This window comes from Syngnathus scovelli, chromosome 8 (assembly GCF_024217435.2).
Source record: "Syngnathus scovelli strain Florida chromosome 8, RoL_Ssco_1.2, whole genome shotgun sequence".
Lineage (NCBI taxonomy): Eukaryota > Metazoa > Chordata > Actinopteri > Syngnathiformes > Syngnathidae > Syngnathus > Syngnathus scovelli.
Genome location: NC_090854.1, coordinates 15,861,003 through 15,878,533, shown reverse-complemented (window position 1 = coordinate 15,878,533; position 17,531 = coordinate 15,861,003). Strand labels below are relative to the sequence as shown.

General features: G+C 43.4%; 1 long non-coding RNA gene across 1 annotated transcript; it reads left to right on the top strand.

Annotated features, from left to right (window-relative positions):
* The first annotated feature begins 258 nt into the window (after positions 1 to 258).
* Positions 259 to 6,374, top strand: LOC137840517 (uncharacterized). The gene is made up of 3 exons (XR_011087209.1): positions 259 to 3,602; positions 3,681 to 3,847; positions 5,170 to 6,374. It is a non-coding gene; the product is annotated as an uncharacterized lncRNA (long non-coding RNA).
* The last annotated feature ends 11,157 nt before the right edge of the window (positions 6,375 to 17,531 follow it).

Below are 17,531 nucleotides of genomic sequence, written 5' to 3'. Positions count from 1 at the left end.
AAGAAACATATTTCTCTTCAACTTAAAAACTTTAGACTCCTGAAAAGCCTGCTAAAAAGATTAGCATGTTTTGGTCTTTCATGATGGTGACATCAGCAAAAGCAAAACAAAAGAGCCAAGGTGCGAACAACCGAGTCTTCAGTCACTGGACAACATGCTTGCTCCACCAACAGAGCCAAAGCTGATCGAACCTATCTAAAATGATTCTTTTATACTATTTATATTTATTCTATACTAGCCGCAGCCACATAGATGGGTAGGGAATGGAGGGGGGGGGGGGGGGGTGACTTTGACTAGCCCACATGACAATGTGTGACTCCAAAGACTTAATTGGATTCAACAAGTATGTGTGCCAAGGTTGTCTATAGATAGAGAAAGCCAAGTAGAATCAAAACAAGGACACAGAAATATATCGGCCTAGCTCACGTCAACACTCTAATTATATGTGCCAATGAGGCCGAGTCTAACATTCCTCAGAAAAAATAAAGGTAAAAATATTTGGCGTTTGGATTAAATTTTAAGATGATCCTAAAATAACAGTGATTTAATTTGACCTCAAAGTTTTGAATGCATGTCCAACTGTTTCATTTTCCAACACTTTTTGTTCAACTAGCTGTTAACTAGTAAATGAAAATCTAAATGGATATCAACAGCTTTAGAACAAAGTTCATAATATGAACCGGAATTACGAACAAAATAAATCTAAAAGAATACCCACGGGATACTTACCAGATCTAAATCATCCGCTCTGTTCGTTTCATTTCACAACAATGGCTCAGCCAGTAAACTGTCATGTTTCCAGTAAACTAATCCATGTCATCAAAGTATTGTGTTAACATTTCAGATGGAAATGGAAACAAATTTATATTTTCATTGCAAACCTAGCCACCAGATTTTATGATTCTGGGAAAACCCATTACAGTCAATCCACATTAGATCCGCTGTCTGAGATTGTCAGTATTTGGTTTATTTAAACAACATAAGGACAATCAGTTTGCTTTAAGACTTTGCAACTTCAGGAAGGAAGTAGTCCAAAGTGGAAGTATGTGTTTGAAGGATAGTTTTGGCAACCTTTGGAGATACATGTCAAAACAACAATGTTGTTTAGCTACTCAACATTTTGCACTCTGGTTAACAAGCAAATTTTTTGTTAAAAGCCCAAATCATCATAAGTAAACATACTTCGAGAATAGCCACGCTAAACTTCCTTTTGCATCTTGCCTTTACTTGTAAACTTGTCTTGAAGCCGTCTTCTCTTCTTTCCACACGGTTCTTTTTCTATCCTCTCGGCTATTACCTGATTCCAGAAAGAGGCCCTCCGAGCTCGCTGTGTGGAATTCTGTCTGGTTTGTATCAACATGCAGAACAATCGACCTATACGATGCTCCCTCTCAAGCGCTGGATCCAGTCTGCCTCCAACTCAGATAGTTTTGATTACCATGTGTTGCGGTTCACTCATCACTGTCTTTCACTCTTATGTTTACGCAACTCCTTTTAATTCTCAGTTGGACGGATCGGGAATAAAAACAAATCCAGAGTTCATGTAAAAGTTTAGATGCTTCCTGATTATTTCTTGTCACGGCCTGAGTTAAAAGCCTACTGAGTCCACATGCCGCATGAGGGACTGAATTTGGCATCTGGTTCTGTGTTGTTATTGTCAGGGTTGTCCTACTTGAGGAATAACATTTGCTTTGGATTCACGTGGTCATCTAATAATTTTTTAAAAGTTGCAGCAATTGCTTTGACATCACCTCTGCTTGTTTTACACTCCCTCCTCTATTCCCTGTTTGTCATGGCTGTAGTCAGCGAGGTCTCCGAGGGTATTTTTTTCCATTATCCCTCTAAACAAACATTTTTTTTTTCCTTTCGTCTTAAACCTATTCATGGCTTGCCACGGTGAATCATCCTAATCCATCTCTCCCTGTCTTCGGCATCTTCTGCTCTAACTCCAGCTGTCCGCAAGTCTTCCCTCATCACATCTCCTACCTGACGACTCAGAACATCCATCTTGAAATGTATTCTCCTTTGCAAGCCCAAACTATCTCAATCTCTAACTTTCTCCAACCCTTCCCGCCTTTGCTGTCCCTCTGTTGAGCTCATTCCAGATCATGTCCTTCCTCATCATCTTGCAAAAGAACCTCTGCATCTTCAACGGCCTGTGTACCCACTGAAGTATCTGGACATCTTCTGAGAGTGTTTCACAGCCCTTGTATATGACGCAGAGAATGGAGGACAATCGGTCCTCGCTCTGCTTTTGTCATCATTCTTTTCCATCCTTTGATTGCTTTTCAGCACATCATCAGTGTCATCGGCCAACACGCGCCCGCCACGCAAGCACAAATCTGTGTCACGGAGACACCCCGGAAAAAAAAAACTTGACAAGGTCTCGTAAAAGTGAGCCATTTCACGCCAGTTTCCGTAAGATGGAACAGACACGGTGAAGAAAACCTCCAGGATTTTCGTCCCCCTCTCTTCCAGTCACCCAACTCCCTGAAGAAATAAAAACTCATCAGTGAATGGAAAACCAATCACCAAAAATCCCTCCCAGTATGACACTGCCATGTTCGGACGTGAAGCTCGTGACTTTGGAAAGGTCTGCTTGCGGGCCAAGAGCGAGAAGGTCTTTTCACAGCTCAGCTTTTAAGCCTGCGCTTTTTCCCTAGCTTGAACTGCTTGTGATGCGGAGGACGGGAAAAAAAAAAAAAAAAGATAATTGAGATTATTTTTCCACTCACGGATGCCTTGAACGTCATTACTTCTTGACGTGCTATGTTCCGGGTCGATACTCTGAAAGTCGTATTTTCAATTTGATAACCTCTGCGCTGTTTGATTTTATGGATTTGCTCCAATTATTTTTCACGAGTTATGGTATGTCAAATGACAAATTTCAGCATTCAGTAGCAAGCGGAAAATATGACTGCATTGATTCTTAAACCAAACAGTGGGTTGTGTGCGTGCATGTGGTTCTGAGATTCTTGCCAAATGTTCCCATCGTTTGTGTTTCAGTGCCATATTGTTCAGTGCAACGTTTTAATCGTTTGCTTTCAAAGCCCTGGAGGCAAAATGATTACTTCTTTCTCACCTATTATACGGATTACAATAATCCCTTGTGGTTAGTCACAAAATCACCAACCCCATCTGAAAATCAGTGACGTGTACAAAGCGTCAAACAGGAAATGAGTTGAGGGTACTCAATAATATCTCCACTAGTTGCAGTCAAGTTGAGTTATTATGCCCATCCATATTTTAAAAGCATTTTTTTGGGGTTCCTGACATGAAATTTGACATGAGCAAATTGAGTTATAAGCTTGGTCACAGAAGAAATGAAACTCAGAAGTCATGGTAGAACTCCTGCTCTGTGTATCCAGAGCAGCCCCCGAGGTTCATCTGCAGTAATGATCGGGTTCCTTTATATTTGCATGACGATATGATGACATGTTTTCTGGTTGTATCCAAGTTTTTGCTGAAGGACCTCGACAGATGATGGAACATTAAGGCGGTACCTGGACTCTCTCTCCTCACCAGTGACGTCAACACTGATGACTTGAACACTTGTTGCGGTTGCTGCTCAACGACTCAAACATCAGCAAGCACAACTTCAGGTGAACATGTTCATGCACGGAATCCTTTGTGAGTGTGAGTCTCAATGTGGTTTTCATTTGTGTGCGCTTTTTTTCTAGCGCTAGTGTGGGTTTATATACATACATATATCTTCTCTGTGAAAGATGAATAGCCACATTACAAGAAGGAGGAGGATCACAACTGACAGCAAATGGATACAAGGCAAATCCGCTGGCATGAAACTGGAGTCTGCATGGCAGTGATGTAGCTGCTCCGAAAAAAAAAAGTACTTTTTACACATTACTGCTATGTGGTTTACTTGTTAGGATGATTCGTGTGCGTTCACAAATCTGATGCTTAGTTATGCTGTTTTGCAGCAGGTATTGCAACATATAATCTTAAATTACTCATTTGCAGAAAATATGTGCCGTCATGGATTCAGTATGGAATGGTTGTCTTTCTCCAATAAATTAATAGAAGACAAGCTCTGTCCTCTATTAGTTGTTTATCCTTAAAAATAATACCAAAAGTAGCTAATTTAATCATAAGTATAATTGCAGAGGTACAATAAAATCTTGATAATCTTGATTGGCTAATTCCACAAAGAAAGGCAGGAACCTGGATTTGAACCTCTAAACTGTGCTAACCACTCCATCTCTGTGATGCTGTGGTGGTAAATATTGTGAGGGGCAAAAATGTAAATAAAAAAACTCTGCACGCTCAAGCAATCGCAGAAAAGTCTTTGTGCGCTGTGACTGCAAGGAAGGGAATTTATGATTTAAAGTCAAACCCAATGAGGTGTGTTATTAAAGAGTCAGCCATTTTGTGTTACAGTATCAAATGCATTGTTCCTGGATTTCCAGAATTCCACCACCACATTTATGTTCCAAATTCAAAATGCAGATCTTCAATATACTGCCTCAAGTCACATCGCAGATGTCGTTTTCAGCTGGCGACACCCTGGAATTGACTTATCTTGTGTTTTCTTTCAGATTGCAAATGCTTTTAGGTGAAGAAAAGTTTTACTAGCGGAAAGTTAGCCGGAGGGGGGTATGTTTACTGTTAGGTCGTAGAAAGGAGACAGCGTGGAGACAAAACAGCAGCCTTTCAGCGCGTAAACTGTTTACATGTGTTTGTACACAATGACCACTCTGCCACACGCACCGCATCTCACCTCGTCTTGTGTCATGCTCCAAGTTATTGTCACACGTCCGAGAAAACACATCTGCTAAAATAGTTTGTCAAAGAGCCGATGCTCTAAGCTCATATTTGGAAACTAAAGTTGAGTATTCAAGAGATTACAGTGGTAGCTAGTCAATTGAGGGTTATGCAACCACGCTACCACTCACCTTGAATAAGATAATTCAATATTGCAAATTAAATACAGTATTGTAATAAGAATAGAATGCAACAGTCTAAGTTCATCGGTCTGCGATTCAATTGAAGTAATCACTGCCGTTCATTGACGTTTGGATAGTTTCAGATTTTTTTCGTCAGGATTTTCTTCCACATCCCCCCCCCCCATAGGGAACCTACTATGAATGTTTATTAGCTTTTTTTCTGAAGAATTTTTGGAAGTTTGTCAAAATCTTTGTTGTTGTTTTGCAGACCCAGTAAGATTTCCGCATCATAGCCCTCACAAGGAAAAAAAAATCCCAGCACAACCAGTGCAAGTAAGGATTACGCCACCAAATGTTAAATATTATTGACTTTAATTTATCCTCATAAGGGTCATACTGCAAATGACAAATCACAATTAAGCACCATGTACAGACAAATGTGGTGTGGCAGCTGCAAATTGGCAGCAGCATTTTAATAATGCAATGTGGTGGAAATACAATCCCCTTCATTCAAATCCTATTTAAAAAGATATTTCATTCCATTCCTAAATGGTAAATGCCGTATTGAAATTAAATCTGTTAAATTAAAGCCACACTTTATCCGCTTTGCTGAATATCAAATCCACTGTGGTGTTGTATGAACACTAAATCTTAAAATGCAATCAGGTCCATCCCAAAACTGAAGTCAATAGAGAAGATTTAAAAAAAGACATGTCGCCTGATTGAAATGAGTTTATTTTCTTGGTTTTGTCATGTGATTGAAGCAAAAAAAAGAAACGTTTTTGGTCTGGTCGACGTCCGATTTCTCCGGTTGATTAACATAAATAAACGTGAAGACTCTGACGGAGACAGAACGTTGGAGGACAGGAGTGATGTGGACACATTTAGGACAGCCAGCTCACTAGGTGAGATGAAAAATAATCAACTGCCGTCTAATTACACACTTCCAGGATGTCAATGACATATTTTATCGAAAGTTATGCAACACATCCAAAAAAAATAACAAAGGACAACTAAAACGGCGGAGTCGGGGGGGATTTTTCGAGGCAAAAACTTTTAGAGTTGTTAAATTGCTCAAAATTGTGTGAAAATAAACTGATTTAAAGTCATTCTATCACGTGAAAGGATATTGAAAAATCTGAGATTTATATCATAATTCTGGAAATTATGCAGGGATACTATAATATTAGAAAATATTGTCAAATTTTAGGATAGGTAATTTATGCAAATTCTAAAACTATGTTAGAATAACATCATTATATTATGTGGGTGGAAATAGAATTTTGGAAATTTTATTATTTAAAGACTTTAATGGCCATGTTGGGCCTTGATTGTGTTTAATTTGATGCAAATCAGTGCACAATTCCAACAATAGGAGACGAGACTGCTGCATTACGTGAAACTTAATCCCTACTTGCTCGACGTGCAGAAATGTGGTGCAGGTGTTAGAAACCATCATTCCTTCAAAAGAAAAAAAAACTTCCTGACAGAGAAGAGCCAGCCAGCATCTAATTAGTCCTGGAGAAGCTTTTACTTTCTTTTTTTTTTCATGATTCCTCCTCACTGTGTTTTCTATTAAAATAGTTTCCAGAGAAAAAGCCTCAGGTAATACCTGCCGGAGGCTCTTCCAGAAGCTCGGCCTGAACTCCAGCCACCTCTTCTGCTATTGTTCGCTCCAGTTTAAAAGAGGCATTTCATTCCTGCTTTCATCCAAAATGAAAAAAAGGTTGCGCTCAGCGGTCAAAGTCCAATGAAAAAAAGGGGACAAAGGACGTTCACTCACGTGTATCTCAACACATACTGTAAGTCAAATATTGCAAGCTTTGAGTCACAAAAAAGCAAAAAAAAAAAATTCAAGCCGAGTAGAAATATGTCAAAATAAAACCCGTTGCTATGTCTACAATGTATTTGGATTTGGGATTAAAAATAATAAGAATGATCAGATAACAAAGCGAACCTCATTATTTACAAGCTAAGTCGTTCAACCTCTGCTGTGTGGTTCACACCTCAAAGAAATAACTTTTATTTTGTTGCTAACCAAAGCAGCAGCTCCTACTAAGCACATAAACACTCAGGTGAAATTAAGTGAGGAGTTATCATTATCATTCTTGCTTTTCTTTTGATTCATTGATCAATGATCGGCTAATCGTCTAAAGCCTTCAGACAAGTTCCATAGATGATCTTGCCTTGTGTTGTGTGTGTGTGTGTGCGTGCTTGCGTCTTATTAACACAGTAATAAAGATGATCTAGTTTTAAGTGAAGAAGGCATCTTAATTGCTTTTCCAGTAGAGCCTGACGTGTGGTTGTGTTTTTATATTCCACATGTAATACGCTTGACATATAAGTGGAATTAAAAGTGATCTTAAATTCTACGCCGACAATGTTTATGTTCCGGGGATTTATGGAACTCAATAGCTATGCCCACTTGAAGTTGGCTCTGTTGTTGAGACACCTTCTGTAATGAGTGTTCTGGAAGACTCTGAGATGTCGCTCCACAGAGTTGTGTGCGTCCATGCTCATTTGTTCTGTCCAGGCTGTTTATTTTATGTTATTTTTGGCTATATTTTTTCACATGCAACTTTTGTGGTGTTATCACAAACACATGCTGCAGAATGCTTGAACTTTATAAGGGCATCACCTTTGTCAATGGAGTCAATATCAAGTGCATCTTCCCGTTCAGGGATTTTTTTTTTTTACACTTTTGAACATTCAAAAAAAAAATTAAAACTGGAATTTGTGTGGTAGATCTACAAACGCAAATCACTTTTGCAGCTCTGCTTTTGCTGAGTCGAAGATCAAGTTATTTGGCATTCCAAAAAATTGTGAAGCTTGTCAGAGCAGTGTGACCATCACACTGCATTTTTACATTTTAGTGTGTGCGTGCGCTTCTGGTCCTTGACATGATTGAGAGGCGCCCGTCTGGACGTGATTAGGTGAGCCAAAGTACTGAAGACGTGCAGTTCTAATTGTAAGCAGATGACCGCCCGGCGAGCAGTGGACACACTGGAAAAAAAATGGAATGCACCTTTCAAATGCCACAAATTGGCTTTTCCCCGTCAAAGGCCTTTCTAATTTTCCACAACACAATCCACCTTCACACACACACACACACATACTTCTGTATGTATTTTCAGTAGATGCAAATAGACAGTCTTTGCTACGTGCGAGCTCTGATGCATCATGTTCACACAAGCCTGAATTGTTTATTGTCATTTGACAGGTTAGTGTGTTAACCGCGGCCTCCTGATTACATCGACTTTGTTTAAGCAAAAGACCATCTGGTTCCCATATGACTGACTGTCAGGAGTAGCTTACAGCTGGCCGCCAGCCAGAATATATCAGCAAGGAAGCTGAAGGTCCCGCTCAGAAATCTATGAAATTCCCCACGCAACAATGGATGCTTCATCATACAGGTAAAAATCAGGACAGCCACTTGCTCCCTCTCAGTCTATTATGTATTGAATGTGATTTTATTGTTTTAAAATTGTGTTTAAAAACTTTTAAAAAGTTCCATAAAAATGTAATTGAGGTGGGTATTTCTGTAGTTATTATAAAATGATAAAAAACTTGAAATTATTTTACAGTAGAGATTTAATATTATGACAACTTTAAAAAACAGACATTTAAGAAAAAAGCTGGAATATTAACAGTGGAAATCAAACTTTTTCCACAAAATAAAGAAACTAAGAACTATGAGAAAGAAAATGTGAAATAATACTATGATATAAAATACAGTTGTCCATCCATTTTCTGTACCGTTTTGTCCCCGTGGGGGTCACAGAAGAACGAATCTTTTCAGTGAACGAGAGTGAACGAATCACTTCCTAAAGTGATTCGTTCTTTTTTCAGTTCATATGACTTCAACCAGTAGGTGTCAGTAATGCCCAATGAAGCTGGTGGCACCTCGTCGTAACACAAAACGAAGAATTGTGCCGAACGCCATTGGACGATCAGGAGAAGAAGATTTGAATTGACGTATGTGACGTCAGGTCTTTAGGTAAATTGAAGACAGGTGTGCTCCTGGGAGTTATTATATGCAGGTGCCACCGCGCGCGTGGCGGCGGACGGTTTCTCAGGTAAGCTAGCAAATGTTTGTCGTCTCCTGCCGTTTTTCACGACGGACGCCGTGTTTGTTGCACGATTTTCGCGCTCAAGGGGAGTTCTCAAATGCACCGGGCGCGTGGCATTTTCTCAGGTAAGGGAGCAAATGTGTGCTTTGTTGCATTTTCTCACAAGCCTTTTTTATTTTGTTTGTCGCAGGATTTTCGTACTCTCGTGACTCGGCAACGTCACGTCCACCGCGACGGTGAGCCTGGAGGTAAATTGTAGGCCGCATGCAATTTAGCCCGTGAGCAAATGTTTGCAGTTTCTTACGATGCCATTTTTTATTTCTTGCAGAATTTTCGCTGTCTAGGGAGTGCTTGAGGTTTGGGCACGGCACGCCACAATCGACTTTGCGTCGTGTCGTTGCGCGTTTTGGTGGTATTTTAAATGTCTTTCGCGTTTTTTTTTTTTTTGTTTTTTTTTAATGCTGGCCAGCATTTTTTCATTCGTTTGTTTGTAGGTTTGTAAATGACGCCGCCGATAAGCGCGTGTGCCATTTCCGTGTCATGCAAACTGGTGAATGTAACGAATATGTTACGTCATGTCCAAATCGGACCAAATCCATTAAAAGATGAGGCCCGCCCGCTCTCGTTCCGTTACGCAACAAACATTTGCGCAGGTTATTTTCTCCCGTTTTGGACGCCGCTAACCTGGATCATCTGTCCAATGTGAGGTGAGTTGTAGATGATGAAAATAAAATATGATTTATAATCTTGAATAATTCTCATAATTTACTACAATGTAATGATTATATATTTTTTCAAATGTAAAACTCTACTTAGAATGTATAAAATTAAAATATTAACTATAATTTTGATAAATTATAATTTACTACAACATATATTTTTTTTTCCAAAAAAGTATGTATAATTGTTGGTAAAAAATCATGCCATTGGCACTCAATGTCTATTTTTGTTGCAATGATTTGCTTGTCTTTTGTAGCACTAAAAAAGGCCCCCCAGCCAGCATCCATCTATACAAAGCAAGCAGGAGGCTCTTGAGGCGCCCTTTCAGTGATGTTGAGGACACTGAGGAAGAGTAGTCCTAAATCAGGTGAAAACCTGTTTTTGTCAAGTTTCAGCTTCCCAACACACAATGGTTGTCGAGTTTTAGCTTCCCAACACACAATTAATGGCTGTCTGTGTTTTTGTAGGCTGCAAGAGGAGCCGAATGGGAAAAGTATAATTCCATATGAAAAGCCGCAATGGCCTATCCAAAGGAGCCATGGCCCAGCCAAAGGAGCCATGGCCTATCCAAAGGAGCCATGGCCTATCCAAAGGAGCCATGGCCTATCCAAAGGAGCAATGGCCATGGCCTATCCAAAAGAGCAATGGCCTATCCAAAGGAGCAATGGCCTATCCAAAGGAGCAATGGCCTATCCAAAGGAGCAATGGCCTATCCAAAGGAGCAATGGCCTATCCAAAGGAGCAATGGCCTATCCAAAGGAGCAATGCCATATCCAAAGGAGCAATGCCATATCCAAAGGAGCAATGCCATATCAAGTCAAGAATCAAGCAGCACGCTGCAAAAGTCGACGTGTGCTGATCATGTGCCCAGGAGGGGGCAGTGTGGTTGCCTTTGGTTATGGGTGCGCGACGGAAAGGTTGCAGGTGTGGCCAGTGTTTGGGGGTCTGACGGTTGGTCTTGCTTAAGAGGTTGTGGCTTATCTGGATCCAGCGGTGTCTTGCGCTTGGTTGCCATTGACGGCTCACTTGGGGGAGGATGTGGTGACTTGGATGGAGACAAAACTGAAATTTGACGCGGAGCCCAATGTCCAATCTTGCCATATGACTTCTACCATTTTGTGTCTTTTTCTAACCTGTCACGGTCGTACTTGCTGCGTTCTTTGTTCTCCCCCATCAGTGTAGGGCGGCGTTGGAGCGAGCCGATCCCGAATGTCCAATTTTGCAGTTTGACTTGATGTTTGCTTTTTCTAACCTACCACCACTGGAGTACTTGCATTCTTTGTTCTCCCGTAGGTGTTGGAGCGAGACAGTCACATTGTGTATTTTTCTAACCTACCACTGTCGTGCTCGATCGAAGCCTAACCTACCACTGTGCGTCCTTTGTTCTCTAGGTGTAGGGGGCGGTGTTTGGGCGAGCCGGTCCACGAGGAAGACCTAATGATGCGAGCGGCGCCCAACTCATTGCATGTTCTGACATTTGCAGGCCGGACGCAAAAGGGGGGAGAGACGCACGGCCCGATCCGTCCCGGCGACGGTCACCAAAAGCAGCTAGTCGCTGTGATCAAGTAAGCAAGTGACCGACAACTTGGGGTGCTCTGAGTTTCTAACATTTGTTTCTGTTTCTACAGATGGCGAGCGGGACGTAACACAATCTGATAAGAGGTGGACTGACTGCTGTAGCATCGATCTGAAGTCGCCGAGTTCTGAGGGAGACCCGCTTCCCTGGAGGCGTCGACCTGCGCAGCTTCAACGTGTGAAATAGATTTAAGTTTTTTTTTAAATTACACCAGCGGTGTCCCAATGTCTGCTGGAGGGCTCCATACTGAAACAAATTCAGAATTCTTTTACACAAATTCATTAAATCAATCATGAAATGTTTTCATAGATATTTTGTGCTACAAAGCAGTGTTGCGTTCATTCGTGTGGTGTTGATCAAGTTGCCCCGAGGCTGCCATTTGGACACCAATGGTGACGTGTGTAGGGCTGCACGTGTATTGGAAAACTGCCATATGGTGGTCTAGGTTATTGACATGCACTTAAAGACAGCAAAGAATTTAATTTTTTTTCATGTCTCAAATGAAAAATGTTTTCTTGCCTAACTATTTGTAATGAGTTAAGACAATAAGTCATTGATGTAAGTTAGTTAACTAATCTAACTGATCTCATTGCGATCAAATAGTTAACCTCCATCCAAGAATTTTTCACAACTTGCCTCAATGCAGTGGTCTGGCCCAATACTGCCATATCAGTGATTTTCCAACATGTTGTGCAGCCCTCATTGAGTGTCAAACGCGCAGCGACTGCAAGCGCAAGCGACCGCGCAAGCGACTGCAAGCGCAAGCGACCGCGCAGCGACAGCAAGCGCAAGCGACTGCAAGCGCAAGCGACCGCGCAGCGACGGCAAGCGCAAGCGACCGCGCAGCGACAGCAAGCGCAAGCGACGGCAAGCGCAAGCGACCGCGCAGCGACGGCAAGCGCAAGCGACGGCGCAGCGAGACTTTTGTGCTTGTCTTGAAAGGTGGAAGAGACGATGTATGAAACGAAGAGCCGGTGGACGGAGGCCACCAGACCCGCGATTGGTGAGCAAAGGAAGGAATCACCCAAAGAAAGCAGTCGCCAAGTGTTGAAGAGGAGCCTGATGCATGACTGGCCAAGGCTGGTCAGAGGCGGTGACATGGCAATCCAATCTGCAAGCGTAGTGTACACGCTTGTTGGTTTTAATTTGAGTTCCTTATTTTTCTGCCTTTCAGCTGGCAGCGGATGGGGCGAGCGCCAGCCTGCACCGAGAGGGACTGGGTTGCACCCACAAGACCAGGGAGGGGGCAGGTAATGATTACGTTGACAGAAGTGAGCTGCATGCAACTGAGTGCCGTTTGTCTTTTTGCACTTGTGCTAGTGGAATTTTTCCCCTTGCCAAAACCACCACAATACATATGTCTGTCTTTCAGGATTGCTGGGGCAGTGGATCGGACGAGTGCCTGCACAGAGAGGGACTGGACAGGACCAGGAGGGGGGGAGCTAACCATCGGCGGACCTTCGCCCGTGATGAGCGGCCGGCACGAGACGGACGGGTGCGGATGCGGCGAGGGCAAAGCGCCCAGCCAGGATTTAAGGAGAGTATGACATTGTTTTTTCTTTTGTCCTTTCTTTCCCTCCCTCCCTCCACTTTTTCACTGGGTGTGCACACTGGCTATCTGCATGATGCCTTTCTTTTTTTCTCAGCGCGGTGTCATTTTGCAATATTGTTGTTTTACTGTTTTTTTTAATCATGAAATGAACTGTTTGTACTGTAATTGTGTGTGTATGTGTACCACTGAACTGCAATTAAACTGTGAACTGAATTCAAGTGGTCCATTTTAAACATTGGCATTGGCAGTCTATCATGCATACAGACTGGAATCATTTGAGACATTGTCAATGACAAGACAATTGTAAAGTTAGGCTGAAACAAAATTGACTTGTTAAATGCAGTGTCAGGCTTTTTATTATTTTTTTAACTACACAAAGAAAAGCTGGATGCATTCTAAATTGTTGACAAAAGCCAAGTAGCCAGACACCCATAGATGCAAACGACAAGCGTACAAACGGTCTCTCTTGCGATCAATAAGTCATCTTTGGCAACCCTGCTTTAAAATGGCCACCGAACTCAGAATCTTGCGGAATGTTGGTACATTTTTCTGTACAAGTAAAAGCTGTTATTGTAATCTAGTCAAAGCCACTTTTTGGTTTGTTTTGAATCGTCATGCATCATGTGGGCATTCTTGTGAATAAAATCAACAGTGGTGTGTTTGCTTCCTGTTGGTGGTCTTGTAAATAAAGTCAACTTTGGTGTCAGTCATCATTCGCGATGTGCCTCAATCGATGGTGCATCTCTTGAATGTGAACCTTATTGCATGTTTTGTTACAGGGCCTGATGTCTTCATTGGCTGTCTGACTACAAAAAAAGGCTGTTGCTGTCCAGTCCAGGTTGCTGCTCAAGTCAATTGAATTCATAAACATAGCGTGTAACTTCCAGGACCTTGGCTTTCAATACAAAGCACAGTTGCTTTACTGGATGAATTCCAAGTGCTGTCACCGAGTAGCAGCATATTTGCCTCAACCTGTCTGATGCTGGGTCAATGCGATGCACCTTTCGTTGTTTTGCACAAAACAACCTAAGAAATAAAGAAGTACTGCAGTTATCTCGCCAATGTGCATGTGTGTGACAAGTACAAAACAAACTCATTTGCGTGATAGACGTCTAAAACACATGCTAGATCAGGGGTGTCAAATTCATTTTTTTTCGCCGGCCGCGTCGTAGTCATAGCTTCTTTCGGAGGGCTAGTCATCCCGAATAAATGTATGAGCACCTCATACAGTAAAAACTACAAAACAGACTGACAAATAACTCGTTTTCAAACCAGACGAGTAAAAACTGATCAAATATTAAAAAAAAAAAATATTGAAAGTCAAGACAGTTTGCAATTCTAGTAATGACACAAATTTGATGCACAATTTGTCTTCGCGGGCCACACAAAATGATGTGGCGGGCCTTATCTGGCCCCCGGGCCTTGAGTTTGACACCTCTGTGCTAGAGATTTGCCTCAACCTGTCTGATGCTCTATTTAACTCTACGTGATAATTTTTAACAATTTTAATCACTTTTATTTTTAAGTACACTACAAATGATAGGCGCCCCAATTAGACAGCTGGGTCAATGTGACCTGTCTTTTGCGGTTTGTTCTGCCCAAAGCAACCTAACAAATGCACATAACTACTGCCGCTATCTCGCCAATGTGTATGTCTCTAAAATGTACAAAGCAATCAAATTGATTTGCATAATAAACTTCCAAACCACATGCTAAAAAATATTCATGTGATGCAGAAAGTCTTCTTCTGTAGCTTGCTAAGATTTGTCAATTTGAGCAATGCCATATCAGAACCCGAGGCTGGGGGTTGCCCGTCCATGTGCCTAATCGCTCGGGCATTGACACATCAGCAATGCTTCTTTCTAGGTCTCCTCATGTCCTCAGCAAATCTTTGTGCCGGTACACCATATGAAGTAAATGATGGAATATGTTTTTTTTTACACCTCCTCTAATGTGTATCAAGCATACAGATGGTGTTTTAGAACAGCCTAGATTAGTAAATTACAGAAAGCAAAAAAAACTTGTAAAGTTCTAAAAACTTATTAATCGCTGCAAGTGGGAAGTACAGGCAAATGTCTGCCCAATCACAATCAACGCAATGGAGCGAATATCGCAGCGCGGCGTATGCAGTAGGAGGCGCAGGCGGCATGTGGCGCAGGCGGCATGTGGCGCAGGCGGCATGTGACGCAGGCGGCATGTGACGCAGGCGGCGCAGGCGGCGCAGGCAGCATGGGGAGCAGAGAGCGCAGGCGGCGCAAGCAGCAAGGGTGGGGAATCGAACCCTGGATCTCAGGTGTTCAAGCGCAGCGACGGAGCCACTCGCCAAGCGTGGCGAGCTCGGCAGTCACCCCGCTTTCACCTCGAGTCATTCTCATACGTTCAGTATTGCGCTCCGCGCGCGCTGGGTAAGTACAAAAGAGAGCAGGCGGCCGCCGGCTGTCAGGTCACACTGGCCGACCGGTTAGTGACACGGGCTCTTGCCCCGTACAATCCTGGTTCGATCCCAGGCGGGGGTACGTTCTCCTGGCCTCTTTTGTAGGTGTCTGGATATATGCATATAGACTGCATATCTAAACATTTATTTATGTGTAAACAACAAGTGTGGCCCCGCCCACAAGTGGGCGGGGCAATGCAGCTGGCCCCGCCCCCTGCCCTACCAAAAGTGACGGTAGGGTAGGGGGCGGGGCGAAGCCCCGCCCCCTGCCCTACCAAAAGTGACGGTAGGGCAGGGGGCGGGGCGAAGCCCCGCCCCCTGCCCTACCAAAAGTGACGGTAGGGGTAGGGGGCGGGGCGAAGCCCCGCCCCCTACCCCTACTGTCTTTCAATAGTGTAGGGGGCGGGGCGAATTAAAAGACAGTAGGGTAGGGGGCGCCCCGCCCCCTACCCTACTGTCTTTTAATTACACTTTTAATTGTCTTTCAATAGTGTAGGGGGCGGGGCTTCGCCCCGCCCCCTACACTATTGAAAGACAGTAGGGGTAGGGGGCGGGGCTTCGCCCCGCCCCCTACCCCTACCGTCACTTTTGGTAGGGCAGGGGGCGGGGCTTCGCCCCGCCCCCTGCCCTACCGTCACTTTTGGTAGGGCAGGGGGCGGGGCTTCGCCCCGCCCCCTACCCTACCGTCACTTTTGGTAGGGCAGGGGGCGGGGCCAGCTGCATTGCCCCGCCCACTTGTGGGCGGGGCCACACTTGTTGTTTACACATAAATAAATGCTTAGATATGCAGTCTATATGCATATATCCAGACACCTACAAAAGAGGCCAGGAGAACGTACCCCCGCCTGGGATCGAACCAGGATTGTACGGGGCAAGAGCCCGTGTCACTAACCGGTCGGCCAGTGTGACCTGACAGCCGGCGGCCGCCTGCTCTCTTTTGTACTTACCCAGCGCGCGCGGAGCGCAATACTGAACGTATAAGAATGACTCGAGGTGAAAGCGGGGTGACTGCCGAGCTCGCCACGCTTGGCGAGTGGCTCCGTCGCTGCGCTTGAACACCTGAGATCCAGGGTTCGATTCCCCACCCTTGCTGCTTGCGCCGCCTGCGCTCTCTGCTCCCCATGCTGCCTGCGCCGCCTGCGCCGCCTGCGCCACATGCCGCCTGCGTCACATGCCGCCTGCGCCACATGCCGCCTGCGCCACATGCCGCCTGCGCCTCCTACTGCATACGCCGCGCTGCGATATTCGCTCCATTGCGTTGATTGTGATTGGGCAGACATTTGCCTGTACTTCCCACTTGCAGCGATTAATAAGTTTTTAGAACTTTACAAGTTTTTTTTGCTTTCTGTAATTTACTAATCTAGGCTGTTCTAAAACACCATCTGTATGCTTGATACACATTAGAGGAGGTGTAAAAAAAAACATATTCCATCATTTACTTCATATGGTGTACCGGCACAAAGATTTGCTGAGGACATGAGGAGACCTAGAAAGAAGCATTGCTGATGTATCAATGCCCGAGCGATTAGGCACATGGACGGGCAACCCCCAGCCTCGGGTTCTGATATGGCATTGCTCAAATTGACAAATCTTAGCAAGCTACAGAAGAAGACTTTCTGCATCACATGAATATTTTTTAGCATGTGGTTTGGAAGTTTATTATGCAAATCAATTTGATTGCTTTGTACATTTTAGAGACATACACATTGGCGAGATAGCGGCAGTAGTTATGTGCATTTGTTAGGTTGCTTTGGGCAGAACAAACCGCAAAAGACAGGTCACATTGACCCAGCTGTCTAATTGGGGCGCCTATCATTTGTAGTGTACTTAAAAATAAAAGTGATTAAAATTGTTAAAAATTATCACGTAGAGTTAAATAGAGCATCAGACAGGTTGAGGCAAATATCTAGCACAGAGGTGTCAAACTCAAGGCCCGGGGGCCAGATAAGGCCCGCCACATCATTTTGTGTGGCCCACGAAGACAAATTGTGCATCAAATTTGTGTCATTACTAGAATTGCAAACTGCCTTCACGTTCAATATTTTTTTTTTAATATTTGATCAGTTTTGACTCGTCTGATTTGAAAACGAGTTATTGGTCAGTTTGTTTTGTAGTTTTTACTGTATGAGGTGCTCATACATTTATTCGGGTTGACTGGCCCTCCGAAAGAAGCTATGACTACGACGCGGCCGGCGAAAAAAATGAATTTGACACCCCTGATCTAGCATGTGTTTTAGACGTTTATCAGTCAAATGAGTTTGTTTTGTACTTTTCACAC